The sequence below is a fragment of the Stenella coeruleoalba genome, assembly GCF_951394435.1.
Source record: "Stenella coeruleoalba genome assembly, chromosome: 12".
NCBI lineage: Eukaryota > Metazoa > Chordata > Mammalia > Artiodactyla > Delphinidae > Stenella > Stenella coeruleoalba.
In genome coordinates, this window is record NC_137158.1 from 58,948,448 (window position 1) to 58,970,736 (window position 22,289).

The following is a 22,289-nucleotide window of genomic DNA, read 5'->3' on the forward strand; positions in this document are numbered from 1 at the left end:
TTATTCAGCAGCCTTCACATACACCTGGGCTGGTGCTATCAAAGATGGGCAGTTATAGTAATTTCCACTGAGGTGGAAGTTACTTGCAGCTCAGTCATGACTATGAACAGGATGCATTTTAGTGTAAGTTATATTTGATTACAACACTAAACTCCTTTCACATTTTCTCAGTCTCATGATGTATTGATTATCCATCACTATTTTTTATTTCAACATGGTATTGATTTAAGCCCAATTGAGAATGTGGTATCTCCTCTTTTAGAGAATAATCTATAGAGCAGCAGTAATAACATTTCAAAGGTAGAAACTATCATAAAAGAAGCGCTTTTTAAAGAACAAAATAGAAAAAAGAAAAGGTTTGCTGTTTAAGAACAAGTTATGTAGATGTTTAAATCTTTGTATTAGCACTTGCTACCATCCGTCAACTGATGTACCTGAAAAACTTGAACATAGAGGCTAAGAAAGTGCAATTGTGATGATGCCAAATATAGCTACTTTTGTATTTTAGACGATACCATTTTAGATCACATTCACATGTATCGTCATTTACTCACGAGCTGCCAGATTCTATTAAAGTAGCAATTAGCTGTTCATTTAGCTGAAAACAGAATTTTCATATCATATTAAGCAAAATAAGGTATTGACGTTTTTGTGCCTTTTTATAATGACCTTCTACGTTTAAATAGAAAATGACTTTAAAAAATCCCTTTAGTCAAAGTAAAAAGTTCACATGTTAAGTTATTTTAACGTTAGAGAAGAAATGCTTTCCTAAAATATGATAAATATTCTGATTGTGGATTTTGACTCTGAACTTTTGATCAGGTGGGATCACCTGAATGACAGACAGTCAAATTCAAGAGTAGTAGCTACTGGGTGGCTGGAGTAATTTCTGACACTTCAATAGGCTTAAGAGTAATGGAGGAGCCCATGTGATGGCAACAAAACCCCCAAATCATCAAGGCCAAGTTATGAGGTTTCTAGCTCCTTTTCCCTTTGCAAAATCTTGATAAATGCAAACATTCTGAACTCCAGAACCGGAACTCTTAATTCACCATCTAAAAAACTGAAACCACTTACTGTAAAATTCAGGAAAGTCCAAGCATCTGCTCTGCAGCGGGTCTTCCTTCCAAAGTGTATACATCTCTTAACAGTGTGCTTTGGTAAAGGTGGATTAAAAATCTATAAATTACAATATAATCTTAAGATTTTGCTATCAAAATGGAGAATAGGGACTTCCCTGGTAGTGCAGTGGTTAAGAATCTGCCTGCCAATGCAGGGGACACGGGTTCGAGCCCTGGTCCAGCAAGATCCCGACATGCTGCGGAGCAACTAAGCCCGGGCGCCACAGCTACTGAACCTGCGCTCTAGAGCCCACGAGCCGCAACTACGGAGCCCACGTGCCCCTACTGAAGCCCGTGCGCCTAGAGCCCATGCTCCGCAACAAGAGAAGCCACCTCAATGAGAAGTCCGTGCACCGCAAGGAAAAGTAGCCCCCGCTCACCGCAACTAGAGAAAGCCCACGAGCGGCAACGAAGACCCAACGCAGCCAACAAATAAATAAATAAACAAATAAAAATGGAGAACAGACTAAGGTTTTTAAAATCTACAACTGCCAGGAATAAATAAACTTTTTAAAATATTTTTAAAGATCCTTCCGCCCCTCCCTTTCAAAGCCCTCTAACAGTACAAAATAGCTCAAGAAGAAATTCTGCTTGAGATAGATGGCATATCAACTACAGAAATAATAAGGCTAGTTAACCTATGTCCACGTAAAACTAGAACAATCAATCAATCAGCAGACAGCTGAGTATCTATGAACAAAATACTGCTCTCACTGCCATGAAGCCATTCAACACTAAATGCTGGTGATGGAAAAATTTATCAGTCAATCTAAGAAAGAAATGGAAAATTTTTTTTCAGTCAAATTGAGGATTATAACCTGGGAACAGCCTCTCAGAACACTCTCAGAACTGTTTCACTCATCAGAGGTCAAAGCACAGTTATATAAGGTTTTGAGACAGAGGGCTGTACCTTAAATGACGTATTATTGAGTTTACGCAATCCAGATCTATGTGTGCAAAGCGAGTAGTGAGTGAGTCATGGGTCATCATGGCCCCTTACAAGATTAAGGAGGAAGGTTATTGCCTAAGGAGTTGTCTGGTTGGTGCTGGGAGAATGTTGCTTTTTATGGTTGTGCAGGTATTTCTGCCAGTGGCGAGGTCTGTTTGATGCATAAAGTAGATACACAGTGCAGGGTAGAGGGCAGAGGGGAAGCCAAGGTCAGAGAAAACTTTTTTATGTTTAAATTTTCCTTGACCTCTAGAATATGAATTTTTATTTCATCAATACAGTTCAAAACTGAATAAGCCCTCCAGGGGCTTTGAATTCTAGAATTGTGGTAAGAGATCCAATTTTTAAGATAAATTCAGAAAACAGAGAAGCTGTGTTGATGCTTGTTTAGTTTCATCAGGCCTGGATATCTTATCCAACCAATAAGGGTAATAGTGCCTATTCCAGGGATCACTGAGACAATTATGTCAGATGAATGTCTCTAAAACGCCCAGGGCAGTACTTGACACTTAATCAACATTCATTAAATGACAGTAGCAGAGGCCAGCATTGCTGCTACTCTTCTTGCTGCTGATGATGTTAATGAAGAGATCACACTGAAGAGGCCAATTGGGAAACATTTGTTTTATACATGATTGGATTTGAAGGACAGATTATATTTGAATTCTAAATAAATGGGAAGATCGATGTGTCCTAAGGTCCTCTTGAAAAGCAAGTGGGGAGGGGGTTGCCTAAGAGATACCAGCTGTGACTGTGACCTCCTTCTAGGTCTGCCCTTGGGAGAGACCACACACCCACGGCTTGGGGAGATTAATCAGGGATTCGGGATCAGGTGGGAGTTGCTAATTCGATCTCTCTTCACAACGACATATTTCTTCCTGTTATCTCAGAAACTGAAAGGCCTAAAAGAGGAAAACCAAGATAGATCTTTTCCTAACTAACACCTCTCAGAACCTGACTCTTCCACGTTCCCCTAGAGTTAAGCCCAACACACAATAGTGTGCGGAGTGGATGGGGAAGCAGACTGGGCCTCTGTTTTTCCCAGTCTCTCTCCCTTTATCTCTGGTTTTCCATTTCCCTGTCTCACTCAGAAAAATCTCTCCTCCCTGTACTCCAATCCCCAGACTTTTGAACTCAAAACTGACTTATCCTTATCCTAGTCACCACTATTTGGATGCCCCAGAGAGGATATCTTGAGGTGTGGCTTTCAATTATGTAAGGGAGGAAAAAAACTTTTTCCTCCACACTCTTAGCTTTATTGTCTGGGGCCCTGCAAATTAGACTGATATAAGACAGATTAACAGAAGAAAAGGCATATGAATTTTATTTGATGTTAATTTTTACATGACATAGGGGTCTTCCTAGAAAAGAAGTGAAAACCCAAAGCAGCAGATAGGTCTGAGAGCTTATATACCATTTTTAACAAAGAGCGATACACTGTGGAGATGTGACAACACAAAGGAAAGGGGACTTTAGGTTTCTAGGGGCTTTACTGTGGAAAAATAAATATACAGGGAAAGTTAATAGAAGATGGGGCTTTTGAAACCGTGGGTAATCATTAGTCAAATCCATTTCACCTGGCTTCATTAATCAAGGTCGTTTTAACTGTTGCTACAAAAGACTTGCATGTCCTCCAAGAGGCATGTAGCCTAAACAGTAAAATGCCTGAGTTATTTTCCAGGAACTTGGAGTCAGCTGTACCTAGTCCGAGCTGAGCTATTTAAGACTAGAGAGGACCCCAGACTCTCCAGCTGGGCATGCGAAAGTGTCTGCTTGGTGATCTTTTGACGTCAGAGGGCTGAAAACTTCACCCTCAGGTCACACTAAGCACCTCCGTTTTCGAATGTGCAGAGGCCTGCAGCTTAGTTACACCTGCGCAGAACGACAATTACCCCTTTTTCCAATCACCTTTCCTCACGCTCCCCATGTGCTCCTGACTCCTCAGACCACCGTGCTTCTTTATCCCATAAATACCCCGAGCCCCTTGCCTTCAGGGAGGTGGATCTGAGACTTGCTCTCCCATCTCCTCCCTTGGCTGCCTTGTGAATAAAACTCTTTGCAGGAAACCTCGGCAACTCAGCATTTTGGCTTGCTGTGCGTCAGGCAATGTGAACCTGGTTCGGTAACACCATCAGCAAAGGTTGTTTGTGCAGGTCCATCTTGGTGCCAAATTTCCCTCGTCTTCATGGCCATAAAACTTCCCTGGGAGAGGGGATTTATAGCTGTTTTTATTTCTCAGGAGTTTCTGCTTTTAGTCAGATAAGGGAAGTTCCGGGAAGGATTTTTTCTGCATCTGTTGAATCTCAGATGTCTTTAGCTCAAAATAATCCTTATGCCAAAGCGGTTTGTTTTGGGGGTGGTGTATTCTGATCTCCTTCAAATTACGACATGTAAGCAAGACAGTATTAAACTTTCAAAGCCTGATTTTGGCTCACCCCATTCATACTCCATATCCCATATGAAAAGGGTAGTAAGATTGTCACAAAGGTAATACTTTTACTGTTGAGTGGTAATTTTAAGGTCTCTGGGAATACAGCTTTAGAGGGAACTTCTACCAGGCACCTTCACTAACACAATCTGAACTGCAGAATACACATAAAATCATCTAGACGGACTCTGCTAAGGTTTCAAGGTTATGTGTGTATATAACCACACAGGCACGTGGCATAGGTTGTGATGAAATTTAGAGAATAGGAATTTGTCAAAGTCATGATCTCATTTCTATTTTTTTCATGATCTTTAATGGAACTATGATTCCGAATTTATTTCTTACGATATTCCTGATGCAGAGAGAAAAATCATCAGTGTAGGCATCACACACAACCTTTGGAATTTCTCGCCCACACCTAACTTCTCCTAGAAAAAGCAGAAGCCAAGCTTTTCTTATGATACAAAAGACCACACAGAAATTCTCAGTAATTTTTGGTTCAACTTATGGCGCTGCATTTTCAAAACCAAATGCTTTTTGCGATTTAAAATGCTTATTACAAGTTTCATGTCAAGGTCACTGTATGTCAATGGTAGCATCTGTGTGTTTCTGCACTCCAATACTGCCAACATTTCTCTAGTACTCCATTACTTCAACGCACTGGGTTAAGTTCAAACTGCAAGTTACTGTGACAACAGAGATAATTGTGGCTGCTGACCAGTGTGCTCCTCTGTAAATCACACTTTTAAGGGTAACTTTTCTAACGAAGCACTGTTTAAATTGTTTCAAAGTTACAGCAATTATGTTTCAGAGTGTAAACATCAGAGTAGAGAGAAAAGCAAGTTCAGTAACTCTAGACCAAGATTATAACAAGGCACACTACAGACAGATGCAGTTTTAGTGGGTGAGGCTCCCTGCTCCACACACACTGCTGTTGGTTCTGGGCAGAGTAATGCTGGCATCTCGTTTCAACCAGGTGTACAGAGTGGTAAAATCATCCATGCTGGTCTTGCCTTCCATTTCAACTTATTGTCATACTGTGATTTTTCAGTATGTTGCCATGGAAATGGCTTCTTTGATACAAATGAGATGGAAATAACTCATTTTCTACTATTAATTTCATCCATTCAAATGGCACAGTACTTAAAGGGTCACTTATGGTTCCAACTTCTTCTATATATTGCATGATCTCCCATGAGATTGCAGAGGAACAGGGCTGCAGTCATCTCATGGCTCAAATGGGCTGAAGGACCTGCTTCTAACATCATTCCCATCATTTCTGACAGACCGCAGTTCCTCATGGGCTGTTGGCATCCCTCAGTTCCTCTCCCATGGGCTCCTCCCCAGGACAGCTCACAGCACGGAAGCAGGCTCGCCCCGGAGCAAGTGATCCAAAGACGAGAGAGAAAGTATTCAAAAGGAGGGAAATTAAGTTCTACTTCTCGAAAATAGGAGGATCAAAGAATTTGTGGGGGCTTCCCTGGTGGTGCAGTGGTTGAGAATCTGCCTGCTAATGCAGGGCTCGGGTCCGAGCCCTGGTCTGGGAGGATCCCACATGCTGTGGGGCAACTAGGCCCGTGAGCCACACTACTGAGCCTGCGCGTCTGGAGCCTGTGCTCCGCAGCAAGAGAGGCCGCGATAGTGAGAGGCCAGCGCACCGCGATGAAGAGTGGCCCCCGCTTGCCACAACTAGAGAAAGCCCTCGCACAGAAACGAAGACCCAACACAGCAAAAATAAATAAATTAATTAAAAACAAAAGTACCAATGCCACCGTGGATGTGAGGATTAAATTAGTCAATGCTTTAAAAAAAAGAAAGAATTTGTGGAGATATTTTTAAAACCACATCAGAGTTATGTAAAGTGTCAACTAGTATTACCCTTCTGATACTTTTACCAAATCTATTGTGGCTAGGTAACAAATCTATTGTGGTTTTGTTGTTCTCTTGTATCTTTCCTTTTCTCTTTCAGCCATTCAACAGGTAGCTGGTTGACCGCTCGTTTCCTCTAGGGACTTACGTGGCTTGGGGAAAGCAGAACTGGCCTACCAATCTGCTTAGGCAAAGCAAAAGCATAATCCCTTAGAATATCAAATATTCTTAGACATTATTTTTTTTTTTTTTGGCCATGCAGCTTGCAGGATCTTAGTTTTCCCAACCAGGGATGGAACACGCGCCCCCTGCCGTGGAAGCACGGAGTCTTAACCACTGGACCACCAGGGAAGTCCTCTGAGACACTTTCAAAAGGAGTGATATCTGCGGGTACAAACAAAATATTTGGGGGGAGAACACAGGAGGGAAAAAAAGAAAAGGAAGGTTCTAGGGAGGGCTAAGAAACGTTGGCACTGCACCAGGCTCTCCGAGCTACGTCATAGGCCATGAGATGTCAGAGAGAGGTGTGGCTGTGGTTCACCTGGAAGATGGCACATGGGTCACCTAAGCCATCGTACATATAAAAGATCCCCACATCATCACCAAAAGATCCCCATAGGGCTGGTGGCAGAGAAAGCTGAGGGAGCCTCCAGACCAGAAAGGGCCAAGGAGGCAAGACTAGTGATGCTGAAAAATGACCAAGAAAACTTCTCCTCCAATGCCTGCCACTCTTTGTCTCTGAAAACAAGGGAGGAGAACTGAAAACTGGAGGAGAACTGAAAGGAGGAGAACTGAAAACTGGAGGAGAACTGAAAACTGGCTTGAATAAACACTATGTTTGATTGTTAACTATTATAGTTACTGTCGCAATCATTACAACTAAAACCACATCACACTTAATATTAGGATCAACAGAATCAGAAACAATATACACTTAATGTGCTGTCTTTGTCTTTAGCTTCTAGGCACCCCTGAAATATTGGAGTCAAATACTGAGTCAAGGACACAATAAGAATTACCAGCAGTGTTTTAATCCCTGTGCAGTATGTGTAAGATTTTCCTTGCTTCACATCCTTTACAAACTGTAATTTCCATGATGTTCAAGTATTTTCCACTGTGACCTTTAGCATCAAGGCAGGGCCTTAGCAAATGAAAATTTATGCCATTTCATAATGTCTAGAAATGCAACAGGAATATATTAGTAATGAATCTTGTTTCAAATCTTTGAGTAATTATTACAGATTTCCTTTTCACTACATTTTCACCCAAAAGATACAGCACAGGAATAATAAAATCACCCAGAGACTCTGTAGCCAAAAAAAACAACTATAAATTGGATTTCATTTATGGCATTTATCTATTTTTAATGTTGTAAATACTCAGTCTTTTTGTATTAGAAGGACTACTAGAACAGACATCTGAATGGATAGGAAAAGAGTTCAGGACTTGTATTAAGCCATTAGTTCTGAAATAAGCAACCCCCCCAGGCAGTAGTCTCATCAGAAGGAGGCTGACGAGTGGGTGGGCTGCCCCCCACCCTTACTTGTCTATCCATTCAGAAGCTGCCATTTCTCCATTCAATAAGATATAAAGTAGGGGGACACAGGTTGATACCTGGGAGGGATAATTCCCACGAATGCTGTACTTCAGACGGAAGCAGAAAGTTTGCTATTAGTATATGCACATTTTCTTCTGTTTTATTTGCTCAGAGTACCAAATTGAAAGGAAAAAAATTCCAGAGAAAACATTACCATCTCAGCACCCTGGAACTAGATGAATATGCCCAAACCTGGAAACTGGGTTGGAACATGCTCACGTGGACTTGGCCCCCAGCTATGGATCTGAGGGGGGAGTTCCGCCAGCATCCAAGGAGACTGTGAGTCACACCTAGGGGAATCCACTCACTTGCAGATGGACACTGAATCTAGAGTTCTCTCTTGTTCCAAAGGTTAATTTAAAAGCCTGCATGAAGGGTTCATCCTCAAGATTCAGAATGAGACTAAACTTTCAAAAACACGTACTTCATGAACCGAACAGTTTCCAAATTGTTTGATACCCTCGGTAGACTGCAAAAGTATTCTACCTCTATTATATATTTTAAAAAGAACCAAAAGTCATAGGAACCAGTTGATATTAAAACAAAATTAGAAGTAAATGAAAAAGGAGATAACTGGGATAATAAAGAACTACAAGGAAACAAAATTACAATAGAATGTCTAGGGTCTGCATGTATGTGTTTTCCCCCAAATTCCTGTGTTGAAATCCTAATCCCCAAGGTTTTAGGAGGTGGGGCCTTTGGGAGGTGATTAGGTCATGCAAAGGCACAATGAAGGAATTTCTTTTGAAACTGATAAAATACCTGAATGTGAAGGTTACAGGCGTTTACTGAGATACAAGCTCAATCAATTCAATGACAGTATTACATCCTGAGTAAAACTTTCAATTACTGCCATGTAATTAGACCAAAATGTTTGTGATCCTCAGTCTTTACCACACACATTCAGCTGTTGCTTTACTTGTAATGTTCAAGTATTCATTTTGGACTGTGATGGATTCCAAGCCAAATGTTCCTCCTTCTCTAGTTCATCAGGGATTCACTGCAAAATCCCCTTCTCCATCTTGACGTAAATTCTATCAATCAGTAAGTGAAATATTGCAGTCAAAAAGACCAGTCCAGGGAGGTCATCCTTTTCTAGAAACATGATTCATCTTAAACTTCAGTCTCACTATGACTCAGAAAAACCACCCCAGCCAGAGGCCACTGGCATAAGCAATGCTTATATTAGAAACACAGCATATTAAGCTGAGGGTTGGTGAGCATATCTGGACATGAGGGCACATGTGCCTTATGTGCCCACTGCATAATATTCTTGTTGCACATATAGTCTCGTGGTATATAAATCCCTGATGAATGCTTTGGGATTTAAAGGCAAGCCAGTTCTTTAGTTTCAATACCAAAATCCAAATGAGAGTTAATGGACCAAGATTGAAAAATAAAGGGAAAAAAATCTACAAAAGATCAAGCAGAAATTACCCATTATTTACAAATATACAAAAAAAGACGACTTAAAATGTCTCCCCAGCAAGACCAATTGGCAAAAGACAATGGAGCAATGTCTATGGAATTTAAGAGGAAAAGAATATAAACAAAGAATGTCCAGAAAGTCAGTCTCAGGTATGAAAATGCCCAGAAAGACTACACATAGGTTCTGGGGGGAAAAAAACCGAACAACTTAATAGAGTACTCCAACCAAGATGAATCAAAAATGTAAAAACTTTATAATGGCCCAGCTTTATAAAGGTCTCTTGAGACTTAACTTATTTAGTTAGAATTCCAAACTTGGAAATGCAATTGGATATGTGTTCTTAGAAGTATTCAATAGCCTGGGGACAAATCTTTATACAGTTAAACTTTCTCAAGTATTTCTCCTTTGCTTCTGGGTTTTTGGGCTTCTTCCCATAATTCTAGAAAATGTGTTTCTTGAGCCCCATTCTTCACCCCAGAGTTCAGCTGGAATCCTTTGTTTGCCATATTTAATGATCATTTGAAAGACTACTTGACAAAGTTGGGGTCCAGCAATGCTAACAGTGGCTAAATGATTTCCTGCAGTTATGACACTGACTGGGAGAAACCCATAATGGGAAGTTTCTTCTCTCCAAACTCTGTCTCCTCTCCCCTCAACACATAATCAGAATTTCCTGGAAATAAGTGGGAACTATTTTCATTGCCAAGTAAACTGAAAACTTATTTTCAATATTTTAATTCATTTTTGATGACCTAACTCATTAAGTTTTTCTATGAAAGATAAATAAACATATTATCTGTCACTACCCCCACTGCACAGCATCTTCCACCAAAGTTCTGTGATATTCCTCTGCTCATTATGCCATAAAAAATTACTATTTATTGTGTATTTTTCTTTCTTTCAGTGTTACCTGTATCTTTATTAACATGAGCCTCATCCATGATTTACATAACAATCCATTATTCATTATTAGTGTGCACTTTTAAATATACACAAATATGCAAAGAAAAAATATTATAATTAGAAGTAAACTATTGATAGTTGTTATCCCTGGGTGGGATTTGAGATTATTTTTATCTTCTTCTTTTTTTTATTTTCCAAATGTTCACTAATGTTACTACATTGCCTTCATCACCAGAAAGAGATGTTTTAAAACCAATTTATACAATTTATATGTCATACGATCCCGATTATTTCTGAATATAAACAAAATATCTGGGCCCGAATACACAGAAATAATATTAAAAGCTATTATCTCTGGGTGATGGATTATGGGTAGTCTTTCCCTCTTGTGTATTTAAAAATGTTTTTCTATAATGATAAACTATTTTATTATAGAAAAGGCTATCCTTATAAAACTCAAGGGTACAGAATGGCTCTGAGGAACATGTAATCACCCATACCATAAAATATTTATTGTGTTTTATTTCTGTTTCACACTTAGAATTTAATAGACTGCAAGACCCTCTACAGAGAAGCCACCTGGTGCCCAACTAGCTATAATAAAACAGGCAGAAGCGGAGAGGTGACATATCAGGACTGTTTTGAGACGCTGCATATGTCACAAGAGAGCAAGCACTGCTTTAATTACTAGTCATTTGAATTTCCGATAGATATTATGGCAAAATTTAAATCTTGTTAATTTACTTTGGCAGCTTGACAAGGGGCTCATTTACAATCCTTTGAGGGAATTGCAAATGTCCCATGCTTCGATTTGGGGTGAGGTGGCATTACTCATACAAGAGCATGTGGTGGAATTAAGGGTTGAACATTACTCAGAATATATTTTTAACCCATCAGAAGCCTAAGTCATGATTTTTAATGTTTGGAAGAAATGGTACAGGAAAAAAAAATCAGTTACAAGCTCATAAAAATTCAAACATGGTCCAACACTGATATTTATAACTTTTTAAATCTAAAATTTTATCATTGGAATATTTTCATAGAACTATAAGATAAATGCTAAGTTATACGGACCCCTCCCAAAAATCTTCCAAAATTCTTTTGACTAATATCTTGAGTAGTGTAGTTTCTTAAAAAAGAAACTGCACTTTTCCAATTTTAGAACTTAAACCCCACAAACACAGAAAATTTCCCTTACTTCATGTTTACCTCCATCCAAACCCCCCACTTCAATGCCATGAACACTTGGAATGCTAAATGAACTCTGTATCTCAGGAGTGGGGCAGAGGTAAAGCCCAGGCCAAGTTAAAGAAAAAAAATATGAAAAGATTCAAATGCAATTTGTGGATTCTTTGAGAACAGTGAAAACTTTTCATTCATAGAAGAGACTTAAAGCTTCCAGGTTTTGACTTAGAATCTTCTTCACACAGGCCAAATGTCAAAAGGGACTTGGGTTAACATTTATAAAGCAGAGGTGGAGGGGAAAATGGCGGAAGAGTAAGACGCGGAGATCACCTTCCTCCCCACAGATACACCAGAAATACATCTCCACGTGGAACAACTCCTACAGAACACCTACTGAACGCTGGCAGAAGACCTCAGACCTCCCAAAAGGCAAGAAACTCCCCCACGTACCTGGGTAGGGCAAAAGAAAAAAGAAAAAACAAGACAAAAGAATACGGACGGTACCTGCACCAGTGGGAGGGAGCTGTGAAGGAGGAAAGGTGTCCACACACTAGGAAGCCTCTTCGCGGGCGGAGACTGCGGGTGGCGGAGGAGGGAGCTTCGGGGTCGCGGAGGAGAGCACAGCAACAGGGGTGCGGAGGGCAAAGCGGAGAGATTCCTGCAAAGAGGATCAAGGCCGACCGGCACTCACCAGCCCGAGAGGCTTGTCTGCTCACCCGCTGGGGCGGGCGGGGCTGGGAGCTGAGGCTCGGGCTTCGGTGGGAGCGCCGGGAGAGGACTTGGGTTGGCGGCGTGAACACAGCCTGAAGGGGTTAGTGCACCACAGCTAGCCGGGAGGGAGTCCGGGGAAAAGTCTGGAGCTGCCAAAGAGGCAAGAGACTTTTTCTTTCCTCTTTGTTTCCTGGTGCACGAGGAGAAGGGATTAAGAGTTCTGCTTAAAGGAGCTCCAGAGACGGGCGCGAGCCGCGGCCAAAAGCGCGGACCCCAGAGACAGGCGTGAGACGCCAGGGCTGCTGCTGCCGCCACCAAGAAGCCTGTGCGCGAGCACAGGTCACTGTCCACACCCCGCTTCTGGGGAGCCTGTGCAGCCCGCCACTGCCAGGGTCCCGGGATCCAGGGTCAACTTCCACGGGAGAACGCACGGCGCCCCTCACGCTGGTGCAACGTCATGACGGCCTCTGCCGCAGGCCCGCCCCGCACTCCATGCCCCTCCCTCCCCCCCCCCCCCCCCCCCCCGCCCCAGGCCTGAGTGAACCACAGTCCCTGAAGCAGCTGCTCCTTTAACCCCGTCCTGTCTGAGCGAAAAACAGACGCCCTCCTGCGACCTACACGCAGAGGCGGGGCCAAATCCAAAGCTGAGCACCTGGGAGCTGTGAGAACAAAGAAGAGAAAGGGAAATCTCTCCCAGCAGCCTCAGAAGCAGCGGATTAAAGCTCCACAATCAACTTGATGTACCCTGCATCTGTGGAATACATGAATAGACAAAGAATCATCCCAAATTGAGGAGGTGGGCTTTGAGAGCAAGATTTATGATTTTTTCCCCCTTTTCCTCTTTTTGTGAGTGTGTATGTGTATGCTTCTGTGTGAGATTTTGTCTGTATAGCTTTGCTTCCACCATTTGTCCTAGGGTTCTATCCGTCCGTTTTTTTTTTTGTTTTTTTAAATTTTTTTCTTAATAATTTTTATTTTAATAACTTTATTATATTTTATCTTTATTTTATTTTACTATATCTTCTTTCTTTCTATTTTGCCTTCCTTCCCTCCTTCCTTCCTTCCTCCCGCCCTCCCTCCTTTCTTTCTTTCTCTTTCTATCTTTCTTTCTTTCTTTCCTTCTACTTCTACTAATTCTTTGTTTCTACTTTTTCTCTCTTTTATTCTGAGCCGTGTGGATAAAAGGCTTTTAGTGCTGCAGCCAGAAGTCAGTGCTGTGCCTCTGAGGTGGGTGAGTCAAATTCAGGACACTGGTCCACAAGAGACCTCCCAGCTCCACATAATATCAAACGGGGAAAATCGCCGAGAGATCTCCATCTCAACACCAGCACCCAGCTTCACTCAACGACCAGCAAGCTACAGTGCTGGACACCCTATGCCAAACAACTAGCAAGACAGGAACATAACCCCACCCATTAGCAGAGAGGCTGCCTAAAATCATAATAAGTCCACAGACACCCCAAAACACACCACCAGACGTGGACCTGCCCACCAGAAAGACAATATCCAACCTCATCCACCAAAACACAGGCACTAGTCCCCTCCACCAGGAAGCCTACACAACCCACTGAACCAACCTTAGCCACTGGGGACAGACACCAAAAACAACGGGAACTACAAACCTGCAGCCTGCAAAAAGGAGACCCCAAACACAGTAAGGTAAGCAAAATGAGAAGACAGAAAAACCCACAGAAGATGAAGGAGCAAGATAAAAACCCACCAGACCTAACAAATGAAGAGGAAATAGGCAGTCTACCTGAAAAAGAATTCAGAATATTGATAGTAAAGATAATCCAAAATCTTGGAAATAGAATAGAAAAAAATGCAAGAAACATTTAAAAAGGACCTAGAAGAACTAAAGATGAAACAAGCAACGATGAACAACACAATAAGTGAAATTAAGAATATTCTAGATGGGATCAATAGCAGAATAACTGAGGCAGAAGAACGGATAAGTGACCTGGAAGATAAAATAGTGGAAATAACTACTGCAGAGCAGAATAAAGAAAAAAGAATGAAGAGAACTGAGCACAGTCTCAGAGACCTCTGGGACAACATTAAACGCACCAACATTCGAATTATAGGGGTTCCAGAAGAAGAAGAGAAAAAGAAAGAAAATATTTGAGAAAATATTTGAAGAGATTATAGTTGAAAACTTCCCTAATATGGAAAGGAAATAGTTAATCAAGTCCAGGAAGCACAGAGAGTCCCATACAGCATAAATCCAAGGAGAAACACACCAAGACACATATTAATCAAACTATCAAAAATTAAATACAAAGAAAACATATTAAAAGCAGCAAGGAGAAAAACAACAAATAACACACAAGGGAATCCCCATAAGGTTAACAGCTGATCTTGCAGCAGAAACTCTGCAAGCCAGAAGGGACTGGCAGGACATATTTAAAGTGATGAAGGAGAAAAACCTGCAACCAAGATTACTCTACCCAGCAAGGATCTCATTCAGATTTGATGGAGAAATTAAAACCTTTACAGACAAGCAAAAGCTGAGAGAGTTCAGCACCACCAAACCAGCTTTACAAAAAATGCTAAAGGAACTTCTCTAGGCAAGAAACACAAGAGAAGGAAAAGACCTACAATAACGAACCCAAAACAATTAAGAAAATGGTAATAGGAACATACATATCGATAATTACCTTAAATGTAAATGGACTAAATGCTCCCACCAAAAGACACAGACTGGCTGAATGGATACAAAAACAAGACCCATATATAGGCTGTCTACAAGAGACACACTTCAGACCTAGGGACACATACAGACTGAAAGTAAGGAGATGGAAAAAGATATTCCATGCAAATGGAAACCAAAAGAAAGCTGGAGTAGCAATTCTCATATCAGACAAAATACACTTTAAAATAAAGACTAATAGAAGAGATAAAGAAGGACACTACATAATGATCAAGGAATCGATCCAAGAAGAAGATATAACAATTGTAAATATTTATGCACCCAACATAGGAGCACCTCAATACATAAGGCAAATACTAACAGCCATAAAAGGGGAAATTGACAGTAACACATTCATGGTAGGGGACTTTAACACCCCACTTTCACCCATGGACAGATCATCCGAAATGAAAATAAATAAGAAAACACAAGCTTTAAATGATACATTAAACAAGATGGATTTAATTGATATTTATAGGACATTCCATCCAAAAACAACAGAATACACATTTTTCTCAAGTGCTCATGGAACATTCTCGAGGATAGATCATATCTTGGGTCACAAATCAAGCCTTGGCAAGTTTAAGAAAATTGAAATCATATCAAGTATCTTTTCTTACCACAACACTATGAGATTAGATATCAATTACAGGTAAAGATCTGTAAAAAATACAAACACATGGAGGCTACACAATACACTACTTAATAAGGAAGTGATCACTGAAGAAATCAAAGAGGAAATCAAAAAATACCTAGAAACAAATGACAATGGAGACACGACAACCCAAAACCTATGGGATGCAGCAAAAGTAGTTCTAAGAGGGAAGTTTATAGCAATACAATCCTATATTAAGAAAGAACAAAAATCTCAAATAAACAACCTAACCTTACACCTAAAGCAATTAGAGAAAGAAGAACAAAAAATTCAAAAGTTAGCAGAAGGAAAGAAATCATAAAGATCAGATCAGAAATAAATGAAAAAGAAATGAAGGAAACAATAGCAAAGATCAATAAAACTAAAACCTGGCTCTTTGAGAAGATAAACAAAATTGATAAACCATTAGCCAGACTCATCAAGAAAAAAAGGGAGAAGACTCAAATCAATAGAATTAGAAATGAAAAAGGAGAAGTAACAACTGACACTGCAGAAATACAAAAGATCACAAGAGATTACTACAAGCAACTCTATGCCAATAAAATGGACAACATTGGAAGAAATGGACAAATTCTTAGAAAGGCACAACCTGCCAAGACTGAATCAGGAAGAAAGAGAAAATATGAACAGACCAATCACAAGCACTGAAATTGAAACTCTGATTAAAAATCTTCCAACAAACAAAAGCCCAGGACCAGATGACTTCACAGGCAAATTCTATCAAACATTTAGAGAAGAGCTAACACCTATCCTTCTCAAACTCTTCCAAAATATAGCAGAGGGAGGAACACTCCCAAACTCATTCTACGAGGCCACCATCACCTTCATACCAAAACCAGACAAGGATGTCACAAAGAAATAAAACTACAGGCCAATATCACTGAGGAACATAGATGCAAAAATCGTAAACAAAATACTAACAAACAGAATCCAACAGAACATTAAAAGGATCATACACCATGATCAAGTGGGGTATATTCCAGGAATGCAAGGATTCTTCAATATACGCAAATCAATCAACTTGATACACCATATTAACAAACTGAAGGAGAAAAACCATATGATCATCTCAATAGATACAGAGAAAGCTTTCGACAAAATTCAACACCCATTTATGATAAAAACCCTGCAGAAAGTAGGCATAGAGGGAACTTCCCTCAACATAATAAAGGCCATATATGACAAACCCACAGGCAACATTGTCCTCAATGGTGAAAAACTGAAAGCATTTCCACTAAGATCAGGAACAAGACAAGGTTGCCCACTCTCACCACTCTTATTCAACATCGTTTTGGAAGTTTAAGCTACAGCAATCAGAGAAGAAAGGGAAATAAAAGGAATCCAAATCAGAAAAGAAGAAGTAAAGCTGTCACTGTTTGCAGATGACATGATACTATACATAGAGAATCGTAAAGATGCTACCAGAAAACTACTAGAGCTAATCAATGAATTTGGTAAAGTAGCAGGATACAAAATTAATGCACAGAAATCTCTGGCATTCCTATATACTAATGATGAAAATCTGAAAGGGAAATTAAGAAAACACGCCCATTTACCATTGCAGCAAAAAGAATAAAATATCTAGGAATAAACCTACCTAAGGAGACAGAAGACCTGTATGCAGAAAATTATAAGACACTGATGAAAGAAATTAAAGATGATACAAATAGATGGAGAGATACACCATGTTCTTGGATTGGAAGAATCAACATTGTGAAAATGACTCTCCTACCCAAAGCAATCTACAGATTCAATACAATCCCTATCAAACTACCACTGGCATTTTTCACAGAACTAGAAAAAATTTTTCACAATTTGTATGGAAACACAAAAGACCCCGAATAGCCAAAGCAATCTTGAGAAAGAAAAACGGAGCTGGAAGAATCAGGCTCCCTGACTTCAGACTATACTACAAAGCTACAGTAATCAAGACAGTATGGTACTGGCACAAAAACAGAAATATAGATCAATGGAACAGGATAGAAAGCCCAGAGATAAGCCCATGCACATATGGTCACCTTATCTTTGATAAAGGAGGCAGGAATATACAGTGGAGAAAGGACAGCCTCTTCAATAAGTGGTGCTGGGAAAACTGGACAGGTACATGTAAAAGTATGAGATTAGATCACTACCTAACACCATACCCAAAAAGAAGCTCAAAATGGATTAAAGACCTAAATGTAAGGCCAGAAACTATCAAACTCTTAGAGGAAAACATAGGCAGAACACTCTATGACATAAATCACAGCAAGATCCTTTTTGACCCACCTCCTAGAGAAATGGAAATAAAACCAAAAATAAACAAATGAAACCTAATGAAACTCCAAAGCTTTTGCACAGCAAAGGGAACCATAAACAAGACCAGAAAACAACCCTCAGAATGGGAGAAAATATTTGCAAATGAAGCAACTGACAAAGGATTAATCTCCAAAATTTATAATCAGCTCATGCAGCTCAATAACAAAAAAACAAAAAACCCAATCCAAAAATGGGCAGAAGACCTAAATAGACATTTCTCCAAAGAAGATATACAGACTGCCAACAAACACATGAAAGAATGCTCAACATCATTAATCATTAGAGAAATGCAAATCAAAACTACAATGAGATATCATCTCACACCGGTCAGAATGGCCATCATCAAAAAATCTGGAAACAATAAATGCTGGAGAGGGTGTGGAGAAAAGGGAACACTCTTACACTGCTGGTGGGAATGTGAATTGGTACAGTTACTATGGAGAACAGTATGGAGGTTCCTTAAAAAACTACAAATAGAACTACCATATGACCCAGCAATCCCACTACTGGGCGTATACCCTGAGAAAACCATAATTCAAAAAGAGTCATGTACCACAATGTTCATTGCAGCTCTATTTACAATAGCCCAGAGATGGAAACAACCTACGTGTCCATCATTGGGTGAATGGATAAAGAAGATGTGGCACATATATACAATGGAATGTTACTCAGCCATAAAAAGAAACGAAATTGAGCTATTTGTAATGAGGTGGATAGACCTAGAGTCTGTCATACAGAGTGAAGTCAGAAAGAGAAAGACAAATACCATATGCTAACACATATATATGGAATTTAAGGGAAAAAAATGTCATGAAGAACCTAGACGTAAGACAGGAATAAAGACACAGACCTACTAGAGAATGGACTTGAGGATATGGGGAGGGGGAAGGGTAAGTTGTGACAAAGCGAGAGAGAGGCATGGACATATATACACTACGAAACGTAAGGTAGATAGCTAGTGGGAAGCAGCCACATAGCACAGGGAGATCAGCTCGGTGCTTTGTGACCGCCTGGAGGGGTAGGGAGGGTGGGAGGGAGGGAGACGCAAGAGGGAAGAGATATGGGAACATATGTATATGTCTAACTGATTCACTTTGTTATAAAGCAGAAACTAACACACCATTGTAAAGCAATTATACTGCAATAAAGATGTAAAAGAAAAATATTTATAAAGCATGTTTATTCATCTCAAGGGGAAAACTTTCAAAGCAAAAGACGATTTAGATATTTTTCTTTTTCAAAATGCAAATTCATCTTTTTCCTGGCTTTTTCGTCCATGGATGGTCAGTACTTGATTCTTTTCTTAAAAATCAATAAAGCACAAGTTCATAGGATGATAAAAGTAGGCAATAAATTTAGAATGATCGTATTTCTACCTTTAAGTTTTTGGATCACAAGAAAATCAACCCATTAAACCTAAGATCAGAAGATGAATTAGCTCAGTACCTAAATATATGTTGGAACAAGATATTAGCTCTCTGATGAGAGTGTTTTCAACTTGATCATCATTCTCTCTGATTTCCAGGCACCTCTTGATGTAGTAAACTGTGTGCACACGCTGTACATTATTCAAAATCGACGACCTGCATACGGGAATAAATATGGATTGGTGCATTACTTTTGTTCATTTCTTCTTCTGAGTCTCTTATCTCAGTGGACTTTCATCTAACCTAGGAAGACAAAGCTAAGAAAGTATCGACCTTTAGCTTCTTAATAAGTAACTGAAAAGCAAAGACAAATGCAATTAAATAATACATTTTCATTATTTAGACATCAGTATTCTCATGCGATCAACTTGAAATATGCAAAGTTTAACTTCAATCTGCCAGCTTTGAAATTTGTTGTAGGTTTTGAAGAATGCCTTTTACTTTATTTTATTTTACTTTGGTATTTGGGGTCCTTGATTTAACAGCAGTTACCCAATTGCCACCTCGTTTCTTTGATGCTGTAAATGCCCTGGTCTGAAGACTCAGCCCTCTTTTCTCTAACTCCTGAGACTTGCAAAGTCCTTGCCATCAGGCATCTTTTCATCTTCTCTCTGAACATCAGTCTCAATTGGAGAGTTCAACACTGTGTAATACAAAAGAGTCAATTAGTTGTTATTGGTATAGACACTTAATGCTTCAGCAACCCAGACCCGTGAAATGATTTCCCCAATATCCCCCAGCGGCTGCAGATCGAGGGATTGAACACAGCCTCTCTAATGGGGACAGCAACGCTATTTCCTCTTCGATGTAGATCTGTGATAAAAACAAAAACAGAAGCAAAACAAGTCTTATGCAGAAATAGAAAAAAAAGCCCCTACACAAATGTAAAGAGAGCTCTAATAAAATTAAGGGCTACCATTTATTAAGCTGGCATTGCTCTAACCCCTTTGATAGATTGAATGGATGCATTGTAATCCACATAGCAACCTTCTAAGAGAGGATCTATTCTTATCTCCATTCCACACATGAGGAGAGCAAGGCACTGAACACACTGTTCAGTTGCACACAGCTAAAAAGACAGCATCAAGAGCCTGGACTCCAAACCAGATCTGGCCCAGACCCCATCCTGTTAACCACTGAGTACATGACCTTCCCATGACTGGCCTTATACAAACATTTTTTTTTAATGTTAAGTCATACATTGTCAATGTTTCCCGAATCCCAAATGAAAACACATACCTGGTTAAGTGACTTTTTTTAATTTCTGGATTTGCTTGAATAAAAATGAGTTTACTTATATTTTTAAAAGCCATAAAAACTAAGTTGCTCAGTTACATGATTAATGAATCACCTTAACTTGAAATGAATCAAGTAACATGAAAAGTTAAATGTCTGGCTGCCAGAGTCCAATGAAGGCATAAATTTGTAAATTAAAATGTATGTCAGCAATATAGCCCTAAATTTTGTTCACGGTTGGCCTTCTTTCCTTTTTTTGAAAAAAAAATAGGTCAAGCATGTTATCAGTGGGCATGTCTAAGTTTAAAGCATCTCAGTGCATTTGCCCCCTTTCTATTAGACCCAATTAAGTGCTAACCTCTTCATTGTCCATCATTTTCTTTGCCCTTGGCTCAGTCACTTAATGGCTCTGATCCTTAGTACCTGTAGGGTTGTGGAACAGCTCTGAGATAATGTGTGTAAAGGGCTCAGACTGTACCTGCATAACAAATCTCAGTTATTATCAATGTTGTCATTTTCATGATTAATAATGCTTCTCTCTAGATGATATGTGGAATTTTTCTGCTCTGTTTGCCTCCCTTCTTACTTCTCCTGGCATCTGCACCTCCCACTCCCTTCACCTGAGGGATTCTCCCCAGCTCTGCAGGGTTTGGAGGGGCTGTCAGTCACAATGCCCACTCATGCTGGCTACAAGGGTGGGCTATGATTCATAGTGATCCAGTTGAAGGCTTACCTGGAATTCCCAAATGGGAGCTGAAGCCAAGTTCTTCTTTTACTTTGAATTAAAAGCTCTAAGGATGTAACTACAAAGCTGTCTAGGGTCACATTCATGTGACATACCTGTAAAGGAGCCAGAGAGACTCTGAAGCCAATTCATGGGCAGCTAAGCAAAGGGAAAATATACCTGAGTCCAGTTTAACCCTCAACCTTCCAGGTACAATAATCAATACTGCCCTATTTATATTCAGTTTTCAGAAACGTGCAATTGAAAAACTCCTGGCCGAATATATTCATGCCTTCACTCATTCTTTCTTGCATGTATTCGTCAGATGTTTATTAGATGTCTACCACATGTTGGATTTAAACGGAAAATCATATATCCTGTTCGTTTTTTTTATATTTATATATTTATTTATGTATATAAATATTTTAAATTAATTAAAATATTTTAAATAAATATTTTGTTTATATTTATATATTTATAAGAACCTGAGCAGTTGGACAGTTTTCAGAGGAAAATTACAATTCTGGGTCTGTTTGAATTTTTTTAAGGTCTTAGGCTTTAGGGATGGTTTATGGCTTTCTGAAGCAGGGCTCTGAGCCTCAGTTCCATGTTGAAAGTAGGACCCTAAAGGCCAGGCTACCCTATCTCTCCTTTTTTAAAAATCTGAGTCCAAAAGTAATATATATTATTTTTTAGAATACAGAAAGTACAGGAAAACACAAATAAGAAAATAAAAACCATCTATAGACTAACCACCAAGAAGTAACCTCTGTTAATATACTGGTATATCTGTTTCCAGTAAGGAAATGTTTGCTTATTTTGTGAACAAATTCATGGGTCAGTATGTTGGAATTATTTTGACCCATCAAGATATTCTATTCATTTTCTTCCCTCTTCTGTCACAATGAAATTAGATGGCTGTTTAGGGTATAATAAAAACGCTTCAACTTGATAATCAGGGCAGCAGTTAGCTGTGCCTTCCCATTAGGGGACCAAGTCCTGCCTAACTGACAACCGTCCGCGGTCAGTTGGCTGTCTTCAGCAGGAGATAATTAGAAAAGCTGCCTG

At 39.7% G+C, this 22,289-nt stretch overlaps 1 long non-coding RNA gene across 4 annotated transcripts in view; it reads right to left on the reverse strand.

The window, feature by feature from the left end:
• Positions 1-21,990, reverse strand: part of LOC307195678 — a 176,690-nt gene extending 154,700 nt beyond the window's left edge. For 3 of the 4 annotated variants that reach the window (XR_013830918.1, XR_013830919.1, XR_013830920.1), the window contains exon 1: positions 19,281-21,990. This is a non-coding gene — a long non-coding RNA (uncharacterized lncRNA). The remainder of the gene's footprint in view (positions 1-19,280) is intronic. The other variant, XR_013830917.1, reaches the window with a different exon arrangement.
• Positions 21,991-22,289: the final 299 nt, after the last annotated feature.